This window comes from Lissotriton helveticus, chromosome 11 (assembly GCF_964261635.1).
Source record: "Lissotriton helveticus chromosome 11, aLisHel1.1, whole genome shotgun sequence".
In the NCBI taxonomy this organism is placed as follows: domain Eukaryota; kingdom Metazoa; phylum Chordata; class Amphibia; order Caudata; family Salamandridae; genus Lissotriton; species Lissotriton helveticus.
This window is the reverse complement of record NC_136072.1, coordinates 411,735,709-411,756,835: the sequence shown is the minus strand read 5'-3', so window position 1 is coordinate 411,756,835 and position 21,127 is coordinate 411,735,709. Positions and strand designations below refer to the sequence as shown.

At 46.9% G+C, this 21,127-nt stretch overlaps 1 protein-coding gene across 2 annotated transcripts in view; it reads left to right on the top strand.

Annotated features, from left to right (window-relative positions):
* NCK1 (NCK adaptor protein 1) overlaps positions 1-21,127 on the top strand; it is a 722,331-nt gene that overhangs the window by 123,554 nt on the left and 577,650 nt on the right. The window contains exon 2 of one of the 2 annotated variants that reach the window (XM_078665865.1): positions 18,641-18,760. The gene's annotated coding sequence lies outside the window, so the exon portion shown is untranslated. Of the gene's footprint in view, positions 1-18,640; positions 18,761-21,127 lie in introns of those variants that run through there. The other variant, XM_078665867.1, reaches the window with a different exon arrangement.

Here is a 21,127-nt window from a genome sequence, read left to right as displayed (position 1 = left end):
TGCGTAGTGCAGAGGCGTAGTGCAGAGTGGTAGTGCGTAGTGCAGAGTGGTAGTGCAGAGTGGTAGTGCATAGTGCGTAGTGGTAGTGCGTAGTGGTAGTGCGTAGTGCAGAGTGGTAGTGCGTAGTGCAGAGGCGTAGTGCAGAGTGGTAGTGCGTAGTGCAGAGGCGTAGTGCAGAGTGGTAGTGCGTAGTGCAGAGGCGTAGTGCAGAGTGGCAGTGCGTAGTGCAGAGGCGTAGTGCAGAGTGGTAGTGCGTAGTGCAGAGGCATAGTGCGTACTGCGTAGTGCAGAGGCGTAGTGCGTAGTGCAGAGGCGTAGTGCATAGTGCAGAGGCGTAGTGCGTAGTGCAGAGGCGTAGTGCGTAGTGCAGAGGCGTAGTGCAGAGTGGTAGTGCGTAGTGCAGAGGCGTAGTGCAGAGGCGTAGTGCAGAGGCGTAGTGCAGAGGCGTAGTGCATAGTGCAGAGGCGTAGTGCAGAGGCGTAGTGCAGAGGCGTAGTGCGTAGTGCAGAGGCGTAGTGCAGAGGCATAGTGCGTAGTGCAGAGGCGTAGTGCATAGTGCAGAGGCGTAGTGCAGAGGCGTAGTGCGTAGTGCAGAGGCGTAGTGTGTAGTGCAGAGGCGTAGTGCAGAGGCGTAGTGCAGAGTGGTAGTGCGTAGTGCAGAGGCGTAGTGCAGAGTGGTAGTGCATAGTGCAGAGGCGTAGTGCAGAGTGGTAGTGCGTAGTGCAGAGGCGTAGTGCAGAGTGGTAGTGCGTAGTGCAGAGGCGTAGTGCAGAGGCGTAGTGCAGAGGCGTGGTGCGTAGTGCAGAGGCGTAGTGCAGAGTGGTAGTGCGTAGTGCAGAGGCGTAGTGCAGAGTGGTAGTGCGTAGTGCAGAGGCGTAGTGCAGAGTGGTAGTGCGTAGTGCAGAGTGGTAGTGCGTAGTGCAGAGTGGTAGTGCGTAGTGGTAGTGCGTAGTGCAGAGTGGTAGTGCGTAGTGCAGAGGCGTAGTGCAGAGTGGTAGTGCGTAGTGCAGAGTGGTAGTGCGTAGTGCAGAGGCGTAGTGCAGAGGCGTAGTGCAGAGTGGTAGTGCGTAGTGCAGAGGCGTAGTGCAGAGTGGCAGTGCCTAGTGCAGAGGCGTAGTGCAGAGTGGTAGTGCAGAGGCGTAGTGCAGAGTGGTAGTGCGTAGTGCAGAGGCGTAGTGCAGAGTGGTAGTGCGTAGTGCAGAGGCGTAGTGCAGAGTGCAGAGGCGTAGGGCGTAGTGCAGAGGCGTAGTGCGTAGTGCAGAGGCGTAGTGCAGAGGCGTAGTGCAGGGTGGTAGTGCGTAGTGCAGAGGCGTAGTGCAGAGTGGTAGTGCGTAGTGCCGAGGCGTAGTGCGTAGTGGTAGTGCGTAGTGCAAAGGCGTAGTGCAGAGGCGTAGTGCAGAGTGGTAGTGCGTAGTGCAGAGGCATAGTGCAGAGTGCAGAGGCGTAGTGCAGAGGCGTAGTGCAGAGGCGTAGTGCAGAGGCGTAGTGCAGAGGCGTAGTGCAGAGGCGTAGTGCAGAGTGGTAGTGCGTAGTGCAGAGGCGTAGTGCAGAGTGGTAGTGCGTAGTGCAGAGTGCACAGTGGTAGTGCATAGTGGTAGTGCGTAGTGCAGAGTGGTAGTGCGTAGTGCAGAGGCGTAGTGCAGAGTGGTAGTGCGTAGTGTAGAGTGGTGCGTAGTGCAGAGGCGTAGTGCAGAGTGGTAGTGCGTAGTGCAGAGGCGTAGTGCAGAGTGGCAGTGCGTAGTGCAGAGGCGTAGTGCAGAGTGGTAGTGCGTAGTGCAGAGGCTTAGTGCAGAGTGGTAGTGCGTAGTGCAGAGGCGTAGTGCAGAGGCGTAGTGCGCAGTGCAGAGTGGTAGTGCGTAGTGCAGAGGCGTAGTGCAGAGGCGTAGTGCAGAGTGCAGAGGCGTAGTGCAGAGGCATAGTGCGTAGTGCAGAGGCGTAGTGCAGAGGCGTAGTGCAGAGTGGTAGTGCGTAGTGCAGAGGCGTGGTGCAGAGTGGTAGTGCGTAGTGCAGAGTGGTAGTGCGTAGTGATAGTGCGTAGTGCAGAGGCGTAGTGCAGAGTGCAGAGGCGTAGTGCAGAGGCGTAGTGCAGAGTGTAGAGGCGTAGTGCGTAGTGCAGAGGCGTAGTGCAGAGGCGTAGTGCAGAGTGCAGAGGCGTAGTGCAGAGGCGTAGTGCAGAGTGGTAGTGCGTAGTGCAGAGGCGTAGTGCATAGTGTAGATGCGTAATGCAGAATGCCATCGGCGTAGTGCAGAGTGCAGAGGCGTAGTGCAGAGGCGTAGTGCAGAGGCGTAGTGCAGAGGCATAGTGCAGAGTGCAGAGGCGTAGTGCAGAGTGGTAGTGCGTAGTGCAGAGGCGTAGTGCAGAGTGCAGAGGCGTAGTGCGTAGTGCAGAGGCGTAGTGCAGAGTGGTAGTGCGTAGTGCAGAGGCGTAGTGCGTAGTGCAGCGGCGTAGTGCAGAGGCGTAGTGCAGAGTGCAGAGGCGTAGTTGAATAGCTGAAATGCTTTTACCGAAATTAAAAATGTTTGTTTGGAATAAAAGGTTTACAGTTTTCAGCTAGCTTGCACCTCCTTGTTTGAACACGGAATGTAAAGCGAGTTTGTTTTAGAGCACTGATAGCCCTGTGAGGTGATACTTCAGGGTCAACGTGGTGGGTGCTTCGGGCTGGAGTGGTAGTGCGGAGTGGTAGTGCGGAGTGGTAGAAGTATTACGGGCAGCAGTACCACCAGTACCACCACTACCAGTATTACGGGCAGCAGTACCACTACCACCAATGCTACTGCTACCAGTACCACCGCCACCATTACTCCCGCTACCAGTACCACCACTACCAGTATCACCACCTCCAGTACTACCACTACTACCACTACCAGTACCACCGCCACCAGTACTACCGCCACCAGTACTACCAGTACTACAGCCATCAGTACTACCACCACCAACAGTACTACCACCACCACCAGTACTACCAGTAGCAGTACTACCACAACCAGTACCACCACCACCAGTACTACCACTACCAGTATTACGGGCAGCAGTACCACCACCACCAATGCTACTGCTACCAGTACCACCACCACCAGTACCACCGCTACCAGTACCACCGCCACCAGTACCACCGCCACCAGTACCACCGCCACCAGTACCACCGCCACCAGTACCACCACCAACAGTACTACCACTATCACCACCTCCAGTACTACCACTACTACCAGTACCAGTACCACCACCACCAGTACCACCGCCACCAGTACCACCACTACCAGTACCACCGCTACCAGTACCACCACCAACAGTACTACCACTACCAGTATCACCACCTCCAGTACTACCACTACCACCACCAGTACTACCAGTACCACCGCCACCAGTACTACCAGTACTACCGCCACCAGTACTACCACTACTACAGCCACCAGTACTACCACTACTACAGCCACCAGTACTACCACTACCACTACCACCACCAACAGTACTACCACCACCAACAGTACTACCACAACCAGTACCACTACCACCACCAGTACCACCACCACCAGTACTACCACTACCAGTATTACGGGCAGCAGTGCCACCACCACCAATGCTACTGCTACCAGTACCACCACCACCAGTACTCCCGCTACCAGTACCACCACCACCAGTACCACCACCACCAGTACCACCACCACCAGTACCACCACCACCAGTACCACCACCAACAGTACCACCACCAACAGTACCACCACCACCAGTACTACCACCACCAGTACTACCACCAACAGTACTACCATTACCAGTACCACCACCTCCAGTACTACCACTACTACCACTACCAGTACCACCACCAGTACCACCACCACCAGTACTACCACTACCAGTACCAGTACCACCACCACCAGTACTACCACTACCAGTACCACCACCATCACCAGTACTAACACTATCAGTACTACCAGTACTACCAGCACCAGTACTACCACTTCTACAGCCACCAGTACTACCACTACCACCGCCACCAGTACCACCACCAACAGTACTACCACTATCACCACCTCCAGTACTACCACTACTACCAGTACCAGTACCACCACCACCAGTACCACCGCCACCAGTACCACCACTACCAGTACCACCGCTACCAGTACCACCACCAACAGTACTACCACTACCAGTATCACCACCTCCAGTACTACCACTACTACCACCACCAGTACCACCACCACCAGTACTACCAGTACCACCGCCACCAGTACTACCAGTACTACCGCCACCAGTACTACCACTACTACAGCCACCAGTACTACCACTACTACAGCCACCAGTACTACCACTACCACTACCACCACCAACAGTACTACCACCACCAACAGTACTACCACAACCAGTACCACTACCACCACCAGTACCACCACCACCAGTACTACCACTACCAGTATTACGGGCAGCAGTACCACCACCATCAATGCTACTGCTACCAGTACCACCACCACCAGTACTCCCGCTACCAGTACCACCACCACCAGTACCACCACCACCAGTACCACCACCACCAGTACTACCACCACCAGTACTACCACCAACAGTACTACCATTACCAGTACCACCACCTCCAGTACTACCACTACTACCACTACCAGTACCACCACCAGTACCACCACCACCAGTACTACCACTACCAGTACCAGTACCACCACCACCAGTACTACCACTACCAGTACCACCACCATCACCAGTACTAACACTATCAGTACTACCAGCACCAGTACTACCACTACTACAGCCACCAGTACTACCACTACTACAGCCACCAGTACTACCACTACCACCACTAACAGTACTAACACCACCGCCAGTACTACCAGTACCACTACCACCACCACCACAATAACACACTCCATAACACTTAGCAAAAATACATTACCATTTACAATGCCATTAGCTCAAACTCAAATAAATCCGAGCCCGATTGCATTTCTAATGCTTGTTTTAGTTGCCTTGGCCGTCCGGGTGTCATTTCTTCTTTTAATACCATCAGCTGTCTCTGGTGATATACACCGTGAAACTTCTGATTTACTCCCTTTGCCTTGCAGATCAATACCATTACCTTATAGATGCAGGGCACCCTATTGTCACTTGAAATCATCTGGGGCAAACTAAAGCGAGTAAATAATTATTTCAGCAAGCATCTCTTAGTAGGGTAGCCTTCGATTCACTTGCTGAACCTACATATCACAGTCCGTACATACCGATACCTATTTGTAGGAGGTAGTTCAATAAAATCTATCTACAAATATGCGAAGGGTGCCTCCGCAGGTGCAAAATGTCCTGTAGGGGTAGGAATTCCTTTACCAGTATTATGGTGTGTGCACACCATGCACTTTTTACATATTTTCTCAGCAAATTTCTGTATATTGGGTTTTCCCAAAACTGTTTCATGCTGATTACAATGCCATCTTTGCCCAAATTGGAAGGGCTGTGCTGCATCCATGTAATAGGATATCACAGTTTGTCAAGTAGCATAACTCGATAACCATGTTGATCCTTCCAACAGTCAGTCACCAGAATACCATATTGTTGCCATTTCTGCAATTTTTCTTTAGTTGCTTGGATTTGTTAATCTGCTTTGCCGTCAACACAGAAGTCATATTGCTTTCTTTTTCTTCAATATGACATGATCTGCTGTGCTGTACGGCTGTTTCATCAGCAAAGGCATTTCCCTTACCCACATCATCTGTTATTTTTTGTGTGCATTACCTTTGACAATGGATCATTAACCCATAAGTCACCATCTCTTTCTTTTACTATTGTGTCCTGTATATCTATTCTTCCTTTGGTCTTTTTTTCTGTGTTCAGTCCACAGTAAAAGATTGTGTCAGTATCATTCTGGAGAAGGGGCAAGAGGATCTCTGGATTAAGTGTGTTACATCGATGTATGATAATGTGGGGACTGAACACACATACCTCATGTGTTAGTCTAGCCTTTGTCAAATGTTGAGTTTGCGTTTTGTTTAACCATATACCTACGGAATGAGGGACATACAGATGCACTTTGTGTCTACGAATCAGCATTTCTAATTGTTTTAAGGAAACCAACGCTGCTGCAGTTGCACACAGACATCGTGGTAAGCCTCAAGCAACTATGTCTAAGATGGTGGAAAAAGAAGCTCAGGGTCTTTCCTTTTCCCCTGTTGTGTAAGAGCAACAAGTGTGCACCCATAATGTTTATATACAAAAAGATGAAATTATTTAGTATAGTGAGGCATTCGAATTGCAGGAGCATCGCAAAGCAAATTGTATGAGAGTGGTTGTTGGTGTTAACTGAAAGGTGTCTAGTTGTGCTATTAGTGCCTGTGAATAAATGGAGGAATATGTGTAAAGCAATAGAAGTGATGTTTAAATAAATACATGAATAGGTATTGGGAGTCTTCATGCATGGAATGGAAAATAAAGCATTTTTCAAATCAGTGACAGAAAAGTAACATGCATCTGGAGGAATGTCAGCTAACACAGTGGCAATGTTAGGTACAGCGTGGAAATGTAGTTCTACTTTTTTGCTAATCTCGCGAAGGTCAACCACAAACCTTCATACATCTTCCTTAGTGTGCATCAGTCTTTTTTAATATAGGGAGGATCGGGCTATTTCATGGAGAACCATATACCTCCTTTTAGTATCCCATTCCGGAAGAGATTTTGTATAACCATCTCCATTCCGTGTTCACCTTCCAGATCTAGTTTTTACTGTGGTTTTCGTGGTAGGGGAATATGTTGTTCAACCGTTATAAGTACAGGTGCTGTTGACAATGCCCCACATCATTTTGAACAGAGGCCCAGACATTTTTGTCAACTCCACCAAACATCCATTGTGGTGTCGTTTTTGGGACTTGACCGCGTAAGCGCGGATGAGGAGGAGAGTTTTATGTACAGTCGAGGCATATGCCATTGGCAATACATTTTATAGTGACGTTCAATTTTTAAAGCAAATCAATGCCCAACAAATTAAGTGTGCATTTATCTCTTAACCCACAAGAATGTTTGTCAGTTATTGGGCCAATGGGCCGAAGGCAGAGCTATGTATGGGGACAATAGAAAAACCCATATATGTATTGTACCTTCCTGAGAGGTGTGCATGAGGGAATATCTTTCGAGAAATGAAGGAATTAGTGACCCCAGTGTCCAGGAGGAATTTTAACCTTTTGTCCTTCTACCATCCCTTCAATATATGGCCCTTTTGATCTACTGAGATCTCCACCCGCTCTTCACACCCTCTTGGGCTTTCCTATTGGATAAAATCATAATCGGGCAAGGGGACTGTTCCCATCTGGGATCCATTAAGCCTGTTTATCAAAGTAGTTTTTACGTGTCCTGGTAAGTGGTGTCATTACTATAAAATCCGTCATTGGGCATATCATTATATTGTTGTGACCCTCTGACACAACATTTCTGTTTTCCCCTTGGGCATGTCCTGTTGCAGGGATTCTGCATATACACAGAACTATGCGCAGGCAAACAGGACCTCAGTGTATAGGGGTGTACCAACTTGCCACATTAGTACCCAAAATCCCAAATCTGACTAGCTATTGAGTCTCATTTGTTCTCCTCCAAAAATCATGGTGCTACAAATGATTAGACAACCCAGAACACAACACTCCCGACTCTCTCAGAAATCGTGGGAGCAAGATGTACTCTTTTGCTCACTCACTCTTACTTGTCCACAATAAGAATTTGCAGAGTCACTGACTTAGTTCAAAATGTATATTTTAACTATCGTGCTCTAAAATACAGTATACGAGCCACTACCCGCAGCAAAATGCATAAACTCAAAACAGTTAGCATTGTTACAATTCCATAAAGTACAAAGGGGGAAGTCATTATATAAAGACAGTGGAAAAAGGACAATAAAGCCTATCCACCCTCCCCTTGACTGGAAGAAGTTTATTTATATAAAGGAAGATCTATGGGCCTTGACAGCAGACCCCATACCTTAAAGCCTGGATGTAAGGTTTACACCATAGGAACAGTGGACCTCTTCTCCATGGAAAGGCTTTCTCCAAGTCAATTAAAACAACATGCAACGCCATAGTATCAAAGCCTGAGTCTCCAGCATTGCTGCTATGTTTAGCATGTTATGTCTAGGTGCTAGGGACTGACCAGAACGGAAGAACAAGGGGCATTGTTTATCGACCTTGCACATTGTGTTCAAAATAAACTCCAGGAAAAGCAGAGAACGCGAAAAGCAGACCATTCTCATGTGAAAGGCACAAACAGTCTTGCAAAAAACAAAGGCATGTAGTAACATGCGCAAAAGCAGCATCATGGCGGCAAAGTTCATGCTAACTTAGCAATGTCGACTATGTCCCTAATGGCCATATAACAGTCCTAGTGAAATGGAGTGCCCCCTGTTTGTTTTCCGTAGTAACAGGCACTCTCTAAACAAATGATTAGTGTCTTTGTAATTGTGGCATTCATTATCTATTTGGGCATTCTAGGGTCTGTACGTTGGTGCAGAGTATGCCCTTATTCCCCACCGTTGTCCCAGGGATGTGGCCCTGCCTCTCTCTTGCTGTAGTTCCTGAAGCAACACTTTACTCTTTAACTCCTTGTGTTTCTTATCCTTATTCTGTTTTTCCTGTACCTGTCTCTCAGAGCAGTATTGGACAATGGCCAGTACTCCTGTTAGTAGCTTTACTCCCCATTTTGGTTCAAAAGTATGGATATATTATCTTATACATTCTTCAAGGTCATTTACAAAACCACTAGAGAGGGCTTGTTGGGCCCCCTCGTCAGCAGCATGCATTCCAGTATAGGCGGGTAACACCTTTTGTGTTTGGAAGAAGAAGGCTGCTACATTTTCGTCCTTTTTTGTTTAGTTATTCAATTTTGTTTAATCTATTCTCTTACAAAGCATTTATTCTTGCAATCAAACCATTAATTTGCCTGGTAGGGCTGCAATTTCATCAGTCACTTGACCATCCGCTTTCCAGGCATCTCCAGTAATATTAATTTTGGTCCAGTTGACATCTTATCAGTTTTACTTCTTGCCCTTCTTCCATATATCAGGTGGGAAAATGCAGGAAAACATTTGCTCTATGTCTTTCAGTGTTAACTGGCCTATGCACAGTATCTTTTATGTCCTGACATATCATTCATCTTGGTTTACCCTTATATCAGGGTAGTCTTTGGAAAAGGCAGTAAGTTCCGTTTTAGTCTAGGGGACATGTACATGATAATGAGTGTGATTGGTGTCAAAACCTGGTACTTTCTTGCATAGGGGCCATCATAGAGCCACAATATGATTGGTACTTATCAATCCATTTAAATATAGGGCACACGCAGTATTGCATTCAGCGTCCGTTTAGCCAAACGAATCCGATCCGCTGTCTTAATGGGTGAAATGAGTAGGCAGCATCAGGTCCTGTGGCTGACTTTGTTTAAAACTTAATGAATTATAACTGATGCATAAAGAATGTATAACCATTCCTGTTTCTTGTATTGTATTGTAGTGTTTTTCACAGCATTTTCACAAATTTTCAAATTCCTATCCTCCTTATCTGCATATTGCTTAGTGCCATGTTTCATGCAGCTCTGAAAGAACATTTTAACTTGATCTTGCATCTCTGGTGATATGGTGCTTCTTCATAATGTGAGTAGCTTCCCAACGCATGCAGAAAATGGGGTGGCGGAGGACAGAGAGCAGGGTCCTCCTCCTTTGGGTCTCGCTGCTCTTCTAATGCAGGCATTTCGGAACCGAGGTTTTCTGAAATGGCCTGTGTTTACCTTAACCGATCAGCAGCCACCTGATAGGGTGGCCGGTGCAGTCTTCTAGTAAAAATGTGTTCAATTGTAGAATCCTCCGATATGGAAGGAGCTGAGGCAATCTGTTCTGGTTTATATACCACAAATGTTCTACTCTCCTTCAAATTATGTTTTCTCATCTCTTCAGCAAATTCATTAGCCATTTTCTTTCTGTCATATTCCCTTGCTTTCTCCCTTTCCGTCTTCATTACTTCCTTCATATGTTTTTGCATGGTGTATTTTTCCCACCTACTCAGCACATCGAAGTGCAACAGTCTCACTTAGCTCTTTCCTTTCTCAAACATGCATTTCCTTATATAATTCAATTTATCATAATCAAAGTGCCTTTAAATAGAAACTATAATGAGGGATCTTTTTCAGTATACTCATACCATAAATGCAAAAACAAACCAATCTCCACCCCTTGTTTAGTCATTATCTCTCATGCTTGAGTTCCTTCTACTGGACATGGCTGCACTTCATCTACATAATGTGTATTTACACAACACAATTTACTACAACTACTGCCCATTTTTCACTACTTCTATAAAAAATAATTATTTTAGTGCAGTAATGGTGAGTCTTCTAATGCAAATGCTTCTAGTCACACCACTAGCCACTAAAAATCAAGAACAAGCAGAACCATCACATATCAACGTTCAACGCACTGCCCACATTTATCCTTGCACGTCTCTCATATCATTACACACATCCATGGTACTTCTTACCAGTATCGGCGACTGTGTTGCCACTGAATTCGTTTAGATCCAGCAAAGTCAACCTTGTGTCTCAGGGTACCAGTGATTCTCTCAGACTGCAACTGTGGGAAACTCAATCCTCTCTGTGGGTATGTACTTCGAAGTCAGGCGGTTTTTCAACCGGACAGTTGACTGCTGCTCCTTATGGTCCATATAGATTAACTTGGCGGATCAAGTGTCCATTATTGATTTTATGTTTGTTTCTAAACATTTTTTGCAAAGGATTTCGGTGAAGTATTGTAATTGAAATCCAATGGAGTGACCATAATGCCCTTCTTGTTGAAGGAGCCTTCTCATGAGCCCCCTTTCAAATGATGGTATTAATAAGCACTCTAAAGATGGATTAAGGATGCTAAGGCATCTCAAAGATCCCTCAGCACCATTAAATGCCTTATTAAAGAAGAATCTTACGGCTTTCCTTAGCTGTTTGTCTAATGGAACTACTGAAGAGTTGTTTTATCACTAGCAACAACTGTATATTATTATTAAGAACTCCCCACCGAAACCACTCATACGTGTGATTGACCACTCTCGATGTTTCAATGGGAATTGTTCCACAGCGAATCGCCATTTGAAAAAGGTGTTAGCCAGCTCCCCCAGAGATATTGGGGCGATCCGTGGGGCTAGGAAGTTCTATAGGATAACTCTTAAAGAAAGTAAGCATTTATTGTTTCTCAAGGACCGGGAGACATTTGAACACGCCGCTATGCAAAATATGAGTAAGACATTTAGGGAAACAGTTAATAGGCCATCTTTGTGCGACACCTCCCTGAACGCCCTAATACTTTGTCATATTTCTCCAAAGGATTGGGTGATGCCTTTTATAGGGATATTCTCTAGAGATGGATGGTGAATGTGAAAGTGCACTGAAGCAGCTTCTTACCCTCCCTTACCCCTACAGGTAACTGTTCAGGAAGTTGAAGCGGCCATACGAGCTAGTGCCGGTGGTAAGGCTCCGGGCCTGCATAGCTCCACATTGATCTTTTCTAAATGGAACTCCGATCTACGGGGGCCCCTCTTTGTGAACATTTTAAATAACTCCCTGTGTTATAAGAGCCCAGAGTCCTGGGCCGTGTCTACATTTGTACCAGTTTTTTAGAAAGGAGATAGGGGTTTACTCAAATGCTATAGGCGGTCATTTCCTTGGTGGATAGTTCTGTAAAGATATTGGGGAGGGTCATTTGTAAGCGTTTGCAGACATGGGCCATAGACTGCAAACTTTTATCTACATATCAATCTGCTTTTCAACCTAGGCTGGGTACAGTGGATCCGTGCCTGAATTTACATTTGATAGGAAGTAATACACTGTCGCCAGGCGCTGTCCGCTGTACCTAGCCTTTATGGATCATCCTATCGCCTTTGATTCCGTCAATTGAACAGAATTATTATTCAGTGGCGTGCTCCAAGGGTGTGTTTTAGCACCATTACATTTTATCCTGTATATTCATTTGGGTGTGTTTTTTTTCAGACTCTACTAAGAATGTGCCGAAAATTGCAAATTTCAATCAATCAGGGGATTGTAAGCGCGCTACTGACCCGTGAGAGTCTCAAAGCGCTGGAGGGTAGGGGGGCAGGGGGGTTGGGTGTTTAGCGGAAGAGCCAGGCATTGAGGGTTTTTCTGAAGGTGTTCTGGGAGGGAGCTTGCCTGATGTCTGCCGGTAGCTCGTTCCACGCCTTATCTGCAATGCGAGAGAAGGATCTTCCGCCTGCTCTGGCTCTGTGGATGCGCAGGGTTTCGGCCAGTGCGAGGTTGGTGGATTGGAGGTTTCTTTTGGGTACGTGGAAGTTGAGACTGTCGTTTAGATATTTTGGGCCGTTGTTGTGTAGGCATTTGTAGGCGTGGGTGAGGATCTTGAAGGTGACTCTTTTCTCCACGGAGAGCCAGTGGAGTCCTCGTAGGTGTTGGCTGGTTTGTTTGTGCCAGGGAGGCCTAGGACAAGTCTGGCAGATTAGTTCTGTATTGTCTGTAGTCTTTGGGGTAGTTATTTGTTGATGCCGGTGAGAGGGTGTTACCGTAGTCCAGTCTGCTGGTGATGCGTGCATGGGTGACCGTCTTTCTTGACTCAGGGGGGATCCTTTTGAATGTCTTGCGTAGGATGCAGAGTGTGTTGAAGCAGCTGGAGGTGACGGTGTTGACCTGTCAGTTCATGGTGAGTGATGTGTCCAGTACGATGCTGAGGTTTTTGGCGTGGTCTGTGGGGGTAGGTAGGCTTCCAAGGGCAGTTGTCCATCAGGTGTAGTCCCATGCCGAGGGGGTGGTTCCCAGAACGAGGACTTCTGTTTTCTGGCTTTGAGTTTCAGGTAGCTGTTGGTCATCCAGACGGCGAAGTCTTGCATTCTTTTCAGGCAGTTGAGTTTGTCGTTGACGGGGTCTTTGGTGAGGCAGAGGATGACCTGGGTGTCATCGGCGTAGGATACGATATTGAGGCCGTGTTGACAGACGATGGTCGTGAGGGTGGCCATGTAGAGGTTGAAGAGGGTTGGGCTCAGAGATGAGCCCTGTGGGACTCTGCAGGTGATTTTCGTTGGATCAGAGAGGAAGGGTGGCAATCTGATCCTTTGGCTTCTTCCAGTGAGGAATGATCTGATCCAGTCCAGGGCTGTGCCTTGTATGCTGGCGTTGTGTAGTCTTGCGACTAGTGTGCCGTGGGAGACAGTGTTGAAGGCTGCCGATAGGTCGAGCAGGATGAGGGCTGCGGAGTGGCCTTGGTCCAGGAGGGTGTGGATGTCGTCTGTGGTGGCAAGCAGGGCGGTCTCGGTGCTGTGGTTTGCTTCGGAATCCGGATTGGGACGGGTCAAGGATGGTACTCTCTTCGATAAATCATGTCAGTTTCCTGTTGACTGTTTTCTCTGCTACTTTGGCTGCGAAAGGGAGGAGTGAGATGGGCCGGTAGTTCTTGAGGTCGGTGGGGTCCGCTGTGGGCTTCTTCAGTTTGGGCCTGACTTAGGCGCGTTTGCAGTCTGGGAAAGGTTCCTGTTTCAAAGGTGGTGTTGATGGCTCATTGTAGTTCGGGTGCGATGGCGGCTCTATGGTAGATGTGAGGAGGGTAGGGGTCGGTGGGGGCCCCGGAGTGGATGCCTTTCATGGTCGAGGCGCTGTCTTCGGCCGTGATGGGTGTCCAGTTGGTGATGGTGGATTGGCTGATGTCCCTTGGGGGGGCGGTGGTCCGGCTGTGACATCTAGTGGGTGGTCGATGAAGTAGTCGTAAAGGTTTTTGATTTTTCGGTGGAAGTAAGTTCCAGGTTTGTCGCAGAGGTCCTGCGATGGGGGGACATCTGTGGCTTTGCTGTGTGGGTTGGTGAATTCCTGAATGACACTAAAGAGTTCCTTGGATTTGGTTGAGTTGGCAAGGATTTTGTTGTGAAGGAAATTTCTCTGGGTGGTTCTGATTTGGTTGTGGTAGTTCATCATGGTGTCCTTGTAGGTGACGTGGTTTTCGGTTGTTTTGGTGTTTCTCCAGTTCATCTCCAGGCGCCTGCTGGTGCGCCTGGCTTCCTGGAGATCAGTGGTGAACCAGTCGGCTTATCTGTTTGTCGGGGTTGCGTAACGGGCGAGCTTGTCTGCGCAGTTGGAGATCCAGGTGTGGAGTCCTCTAGCTGCGCTGTTGGCGTCGGGTGCCCAGGTGTGGTTTCCTTGGGTGAATGTGGAGTCGAGTTGATCCTCGGTAACCTTGCTCCAGTTCCTCTGCGTAGGGCGCGGGACAGGTTTGGGTGCCTTGGGTTTGTCGATGGTGAAGTGTACGGAGTGGTGGTTGGTCCATGGCGGTTGTGTTGTGTGGCTGAAGTGAACTTTGTTTCCTGCGGCGAAGATGGGGGTCAAGGGTGTGTCCTGCTCAGTGGGTTGGTGTGGTGACGAGTTGTTTGAGTCCGATGTCGGCGAGGTGTCTCGGAGGGTGGTGGGACTGGTGGTCGTTGGGGTTGTCGAGGTGTAAGTTCAGGTCTCCGATGAGTATGTAGTTCAGTGAGGCGATGGCGTGGGGTGCGATAAAGTTGGTGATGGCGAAGAGTGTCCGGGTGGCCTGTTGACGAGGGTCCCTCGGAGTGTGGCGTTGGGGGTGGTCTGGATCTTGGAGTGCAGGTGTTAGGCGGCGAGGAAGGTTTCGCTGGTGGTGGTGAGGCGGAGGGTGCTCTTGTGGGCGATGGCGAGGCCCCCCACTGGGTGGTTTGTCCACTCTTTCCTCTGGATCTTGTTATTGTTATTGTTATTGTTAGCTTCGGTTTGTATAGCGCAAACTCACCGGCAGGTCTCGAGGCGCTCATGACCGAAGGACAGAACAACTATTAGCAGATCGGAGAGACCAGTAACATAATGCGGTCTAAATTGAACCCAAAGCCTCCCTGAATAGAAGTGTTTTTAACGATTTCCTAAAACGCAGAAGGTTGTCTTCTTTGCGAAGGGACTCGGGTAGTCTGTTCCAGATTTGGGGAACTAGAACAGAAAAGGATCTCCCACCCTTTGTTGCTAGTTTAAACCGTGGGCAAACTAACAACTGAGCCTCAGAAGACCTCAGCCTTCGTTCAGGTTTATACACCTCCAACCATTCTTTAATATAGGCAGGTGCTTGCCCATAGATTGCTTTATGGGCCGTGCATAAGCTTTTGAACTCTGCCCGTTGCCTGATGGGCAGCCAATGAAGGCTCTGTAACAAAGGAGAGGCGTGGGATCTTCTCGGGAGCCTGAAGATGAGTCGTGCGGCGTCATTCAGGACAACCTGCAATCTATTGGTCAAGATTTTCGGCAGACCTAAATAGAGAGCGTTCCCGTAGTCCAGCCTCGAGATGATTGTAGCAGAAACTACCGTGCGAAGCATGGACGGGGAGAGAAGAGGAGCTAATTTACGCAACTGTCTAATTAGACCAGTGCAAGTCCCCACAACGGAGGAAATCTGGCTGGCCATTGACAGTTCGCAGTCAATCTTGATACCAAGACTTTTCACCTTGTCACATGGTGTTGGGGTGGGACCTAATTCCTGGGGCCAATATAGATCACTCCAGGGGGAACTTATAGTCGAAACCACTAGAACCTCAGTTTTTTCAGGATTAATTTTCAACAGATTTGCAGTCATCCAACTGACTGCATATCTGAGAATGTCCTGCGCGTAGTTCTGCGCGGAGACCGTATTGTCTATACTAAGTAGCAGCTGGGTGTCGTCAGCGTAATTAAACACACGGCAACCCATATTTGCCAGGGAGTTAATCAATGGTTGTAAATAAAGATTAAACAATAATGGGGATAGTGCGGAGCCCTGTGGGACTCCGCACGTCAAGTTACCCGCCTCCGATATACTGTCCCCCAGCTGAATCCGCTGTGTCCTTCCCGACAGGAAGGATTGAAGCCACTGAAAGACTGTATCCCGAATCCCGAAATTGGCCAGTCTATCCAAGAGCAGGGTATGGCTGACAGTATCGAACACCGCTGATAGAACTAAAAGTATCAGGGCGCTCGGTTTCTTGCTGTCAGCCATCCCTCTGAGCTCATCCAGCACCGAGAGCATCCCCAACTCGGTGCTGTGATGTGCACGAAACCCTGCCTGACGTTCCTGAAGAAGATGGTGTGACTCCAGAGACGAGGCCAGGGACTTCAGCACATGTTGTTCTAAGATTTTGGACAAGAACGGGAGTTGGGAAATAGGCCTATAGTTTTTCAAAATAGTGGGGTCGGCTCCTGGCTTCTTTATCAGAGGCTTCACTCGTGCTTCCTTGAAACTGGCTGGTAACAGCCCTGTTTCCAATGAGTTGTTCAAAAGGGAGATGATGCGATCTTCAAGAATAGGGCGTGCCTAACGGAAAACACTAGGGGGGCATGGATCTGCTGGAGAGCCTGATTTACTTTTGCTCATAAGTTGCTCAAGACTCACCGGATCTAACAATGGGAACTTTAAATAAGGACTTCCGAATGGGTCTGGACATCCTATGACATGATAGATCCAGTCACAGTACCATTCCTAATATTACAGAGGATGGTTTCCACCTTTTCCAGAAAGTAGTCTTGGAACATATTACAACTAATTGTTGTTTCAGTATTTTCAGATTTTTTGCTCAACTCTGTTAATATTTTGAATGTTTCTTTCTGAACATTCTCAGCCTGGTTTATACGAGTTTCGTCCGGTATTGCATTGTTGATGTTGGGGGCGGAGGAGGCATTGGACCAGGTTTCCGTGAAGAAGGCGATGTCGGGCGAGAGAGAGTTGAATAGGTTCCAGATTTCTTTGGTGTGTTTGTGCACGGAGCTCACGTTGAGGATGCATCTCAGGGTGTCTCTGGTGCTAGAGTTGGGGGTGTTGGAGGCCGGGGTGGTGGTGAAGGTCTGGTGGCAGTGGAGACAGGAGTACTGGCCATGGGTCATGTTCGGTGCAGCCTGTTTGCAGTTCCTGAATCTCCCATGGTTGAGTGCGAGGAGGGTGGTAGTGTCGAAGTGGCGGATGGTCAGAGGTCCAGAGTTCCTGGCGCTGGTAGCGGTTGGGTCACAGACGGACGCAGACGGGCTTGGCGCGCCCTCTGCGCGCGACCGCGCAGCGGCCACCGTTAAGTAGGGGAGGGATTTGCAGCTGGGAGGTGCGAGCGGGGGAGGGTAAGGTGAGAGACTTCGGCGGGAACACAACAGAAAATCAGAAGGGCACGGCAAAAGCGGGGAGACAGAATTTAAAAAACAGCAAACAGAATTAAAGAACAAAACGAAAAGGAATTAAAATATCAGGGTTAACAGCGTTAAAAAAAAAAGTGACAACAGTAAGTGCGACGATGCAGGGAGAGCAAACGAAATACCGGCAAGCAAGGGGCAACGCAGCAATGAGCACCAGCCAGGTGCGGTCTCGAAGCCTGCCTGGGTGGGACCCGAGGCAGTGCACGGCACGGCGGAGCTGCTGAGGAAGAGCAGATCTCTGACCGATGGTCAGGGGTCTTGCTCTTGCAAGCTTAGCTGTTCCGGCTTTGCTATATTCCGTCAACGCGGTGTTGATGACCAGAACACCGCGTACCCTTTGCCTTTTGATTGAATCATTTGTGCCTTTCATGAATACGTTAAATATGAAAACGAATTACGAGAAATCTCATATTATGGCATGTGGCCCTGATAAGGAAGCTTTGTCTGCAATAAACCTGGGCAGAAAGCAGCTAACTGCAATTTCAAGTTTCTGTTATTTAGGCCTGGTGTTTGATGCTTATAATTCATGGCAGTCACAAGTAAATACTGCGCCGCTAAGACTTGGGAGGGCAGTGGGCTCGCCTTTTAATTTAGATAAGAGGCATGTTAGGATTAGTATCTCCCCTTTTCTTAAAATTTACAAAATGTAATGTGCTCCCACTGCTACTTATGGAGCTGGAGTTTGGGAGTTTCATAATGCCATCCAAGTTCAGGTGTAAGAAAACCGAATATACAGGAGGTTGTTGAAGCTTCCTCACTCCAGTCCAATTTTTATTCTGCACTCCGAATTGGATCTAGAGTACATACAGGATAGCATTAGATTGGCCCTCTGATACTCTGGGTTAATGTCAGGAGTAATAGGCAGGCTTGTTTTAATAGGTCAGTTATTGCTGACTGCTTGAATATGGATGGGGGACTTTCTATACCTTGGTTGAGTTACCTGCTTAAATCATTAGTTGATATTGGCCTTCCAGAACTGTTCAGTGCCCCAGGCTCGATCAGTAAAGCCACCAAAAAAGTGGTTAAGCAGAGTTTTGCAGAACACATTTCCTCCCTGCGGTTACAGGAGATTTCTAGTAAGCATTCTCTCTGCCATTATTATTCTAAGTTTGCTATGGGTTGAAATTGCCTTGTATCTTATATTAAAATTAACCTGATGGGAGAGGCCTTTCCTATTTAGATTTTGGTTGGGTTGGTTTGGCGTCTAGTATGCTTTTATGATTTGGAAGGTGCATGTAGTAAGGAACTCCCTCCATGTCCCTGTAACGGCAAGGCGGAACAGTCTTTTCTACATTTTATGTTTTACTTTGTCTTTTACTGGTTTTAATTATGTTTTGTATAATCTGTATTTGATTTGTATTAGAGTTTTTTTATTTACTGTGTTCCACTGACATCAGTATGTTGTGACATTGATCTTATGTATTTATCGTATTGCATTATTTTATATTCTGCTTTTGTGTTATTTTTAAGATCAAATAAAGATTTATTGAATTGACTTGGTGGATCCCGGACGAGCCCCCAGTTTGTGAAAGAACGGATCGGGTACAACTGTCTGCTAATGAGAGACAGCAATCGAACACAGTCATGAAGGTATGTATATTTATGCTCAAGCTTAAAAGATACAAAGTGGTCAGCTTCCAAGTATGCTCTGCCAGACATAGCTGTTGCAATCTTTCTATAGTGTATGAACTACATTGACATACATTGAAATAGCTGAGTCAGACGTGTGTGTGCAGACGGTTGGTTTCGTAAGTTAAGCTTATACGAACAGGAATCTTAGCAAAGCATGAATACATTTGCATGCTGGGGGGACAGATGCGGTTTCAACATCTACTGTTATCGTCCTTACTTATCTACCTGTTCCTTCAGTTTTTGAAAACAAAGGGGATTCTAACAAGCATAAATAGGTCTGACTTTACCCATCCCTCCTTCTGTCTACGTGCAGAAGCCGTTTGTGCAGCTGCATGGCTCATGAAATCACTGTGAGGACACAACATGGAAGAACAGTTGCTCGGTATCACATTTATGCTCCTACAGTTTACTTGTGAACAACGCAAGTAGTTATTAGATGCTTTGATATTAAGCCAAGCTAGGTTATATTTCACCATGCATTTGAGGCCTCTGCTAACAAAGCCCTCAGGTATTTGAGACAATCTTCTCTACTGGAAGTTAAAGGCCCCAATGTATACCAGTGTTGTTATTCTGGACATTGGCACTGCTTCGCTCTTGTCCCAGTGCACTTTGTAACCTGATATTTGAAACAAGTTGTTTATCCATGTTAAGAACCTAATAGGCAACATAGCTTAAATGCAACATATAAAACAACTCTACTGGCAATCCATTCTACTTGATTGATATGTTGTATGACAAGTTAAAAATAGTGGCAGATACTTCATCCTTCGTGACGTCTCCTTCCAGAAGCTCTGTCCTCTCTTGTGTTAATTTGGAGAATATGATACTCGGAAGATATTCTCATCTTCTGAGAGAGATTGTCCTTGTTAATAGTGGTTTTTTCTTTCTTCTGTATCCTTTATGTGAACCTATTCCCGGCATAAGCATGTTTATCTAGTTTTGATGAGTGCAGCTGGGCTCATGGAAAGGTTAGTTGAATTATGTGCCTGAGGAAAAGCTTTGCCTGCAGAATGTTTCCCTTCCTGTTCAAAGATCACTCAAGGAAAGCATTTAACTCCCACTTAGTTTTGTATAGTGTCACAAGGGCCTGTGAGCCGGTTAAAAGTGGATGCTGCACAGATGTACTCTTAAGATTAGTTCTAGATACTAGAAACTCCTTATTGTGTTATCATGGTCTGTGAATAATGGTTTGTTTAAAGTGTAGCCAGACATTGTGAGAAAGGAAGGAAACCAGTCAACTATTATTAATGATAACTGGCAAGCTGTCTCAAGGACCTTTGTGCTTTATTATATATATATGTGACTACAAATGTATATAAGCTGAGTAGTTTGTAAGCTTAAACAGACTCTGGCAAAGCTCGGAGACTCCACTGCTGTAGCGGCAGTAGAATAGGATACTGGAAATGCCCCATGACTGACTACTCCATTATTTGAAGACTACTTCATTTCAGCTTTAACACTTCGTTTAGGTCATTCTTGGATTCAGAACACTAAAGACATTCGCTGTAGGCTGAAAAATAGTCTGACAAGGTTTACTCTCTCCTAAATGGTGGGGATTGCGGTTGTTGCCTCTCCCTGTCTAAGTTGGGCAGTCAAAAACCTGCCAGCCTTTTCCTCTTTCTCATAATAATGACCCTTCCAGTGGTGTAGTGCATATTCTGCCTTTAAAATGCAAAAAGTTTTAAGGGCCATTTTAGCCTTTTCTAGGTCCATCCTACTATCATTGGCAGGTTATGGAGCTTAGGAACCGGTCATTTACTTTTCTCTCCTGTGTTTATTCATAGTAGCAGAATCTCTCATTGCTTGGCCTATGTTAGTTTCCTTACTGGACGACCACAATACCTGTGGGGACTCAACAGAATGAATATTTTCTTTCATTTTGCTTCTTTTGTGGATTTTCAGATGAGCTTTCTCTTCAGGCAACTTGTAGCGAGAAATAATAATGTGTCATGTTTTTCTGCAAGGACTAGCTCCCATTCCACTTGCAACAAAGTCAGAGTATGGTATGAAGGAGAGTATTTCCAAGGTCTTGAAGCTAGTAACACAGTTAGTGCTAGGCGAGTAAGTTGTCTATTCTTGACAGGGTGCCATGGGTACAAGAGAGGAAAGTACATTATTTGTCTTATTAGGTAAGTGAGTCTCCAAATATCTAAGAGACCATTGTCTTTCAATACTTCACCTGTGAAAGCCCTATCATTATTTGACTGGTCCTCCATAGTCTCAGTTCTGTTTAAAATTGGTTCTAGGGCTACATTTCAGTAACCCTATTACAAGTGCCTGCCTTGTACTAAAATCCCAGAAAAGACTGGATAATTGGGAATGAAA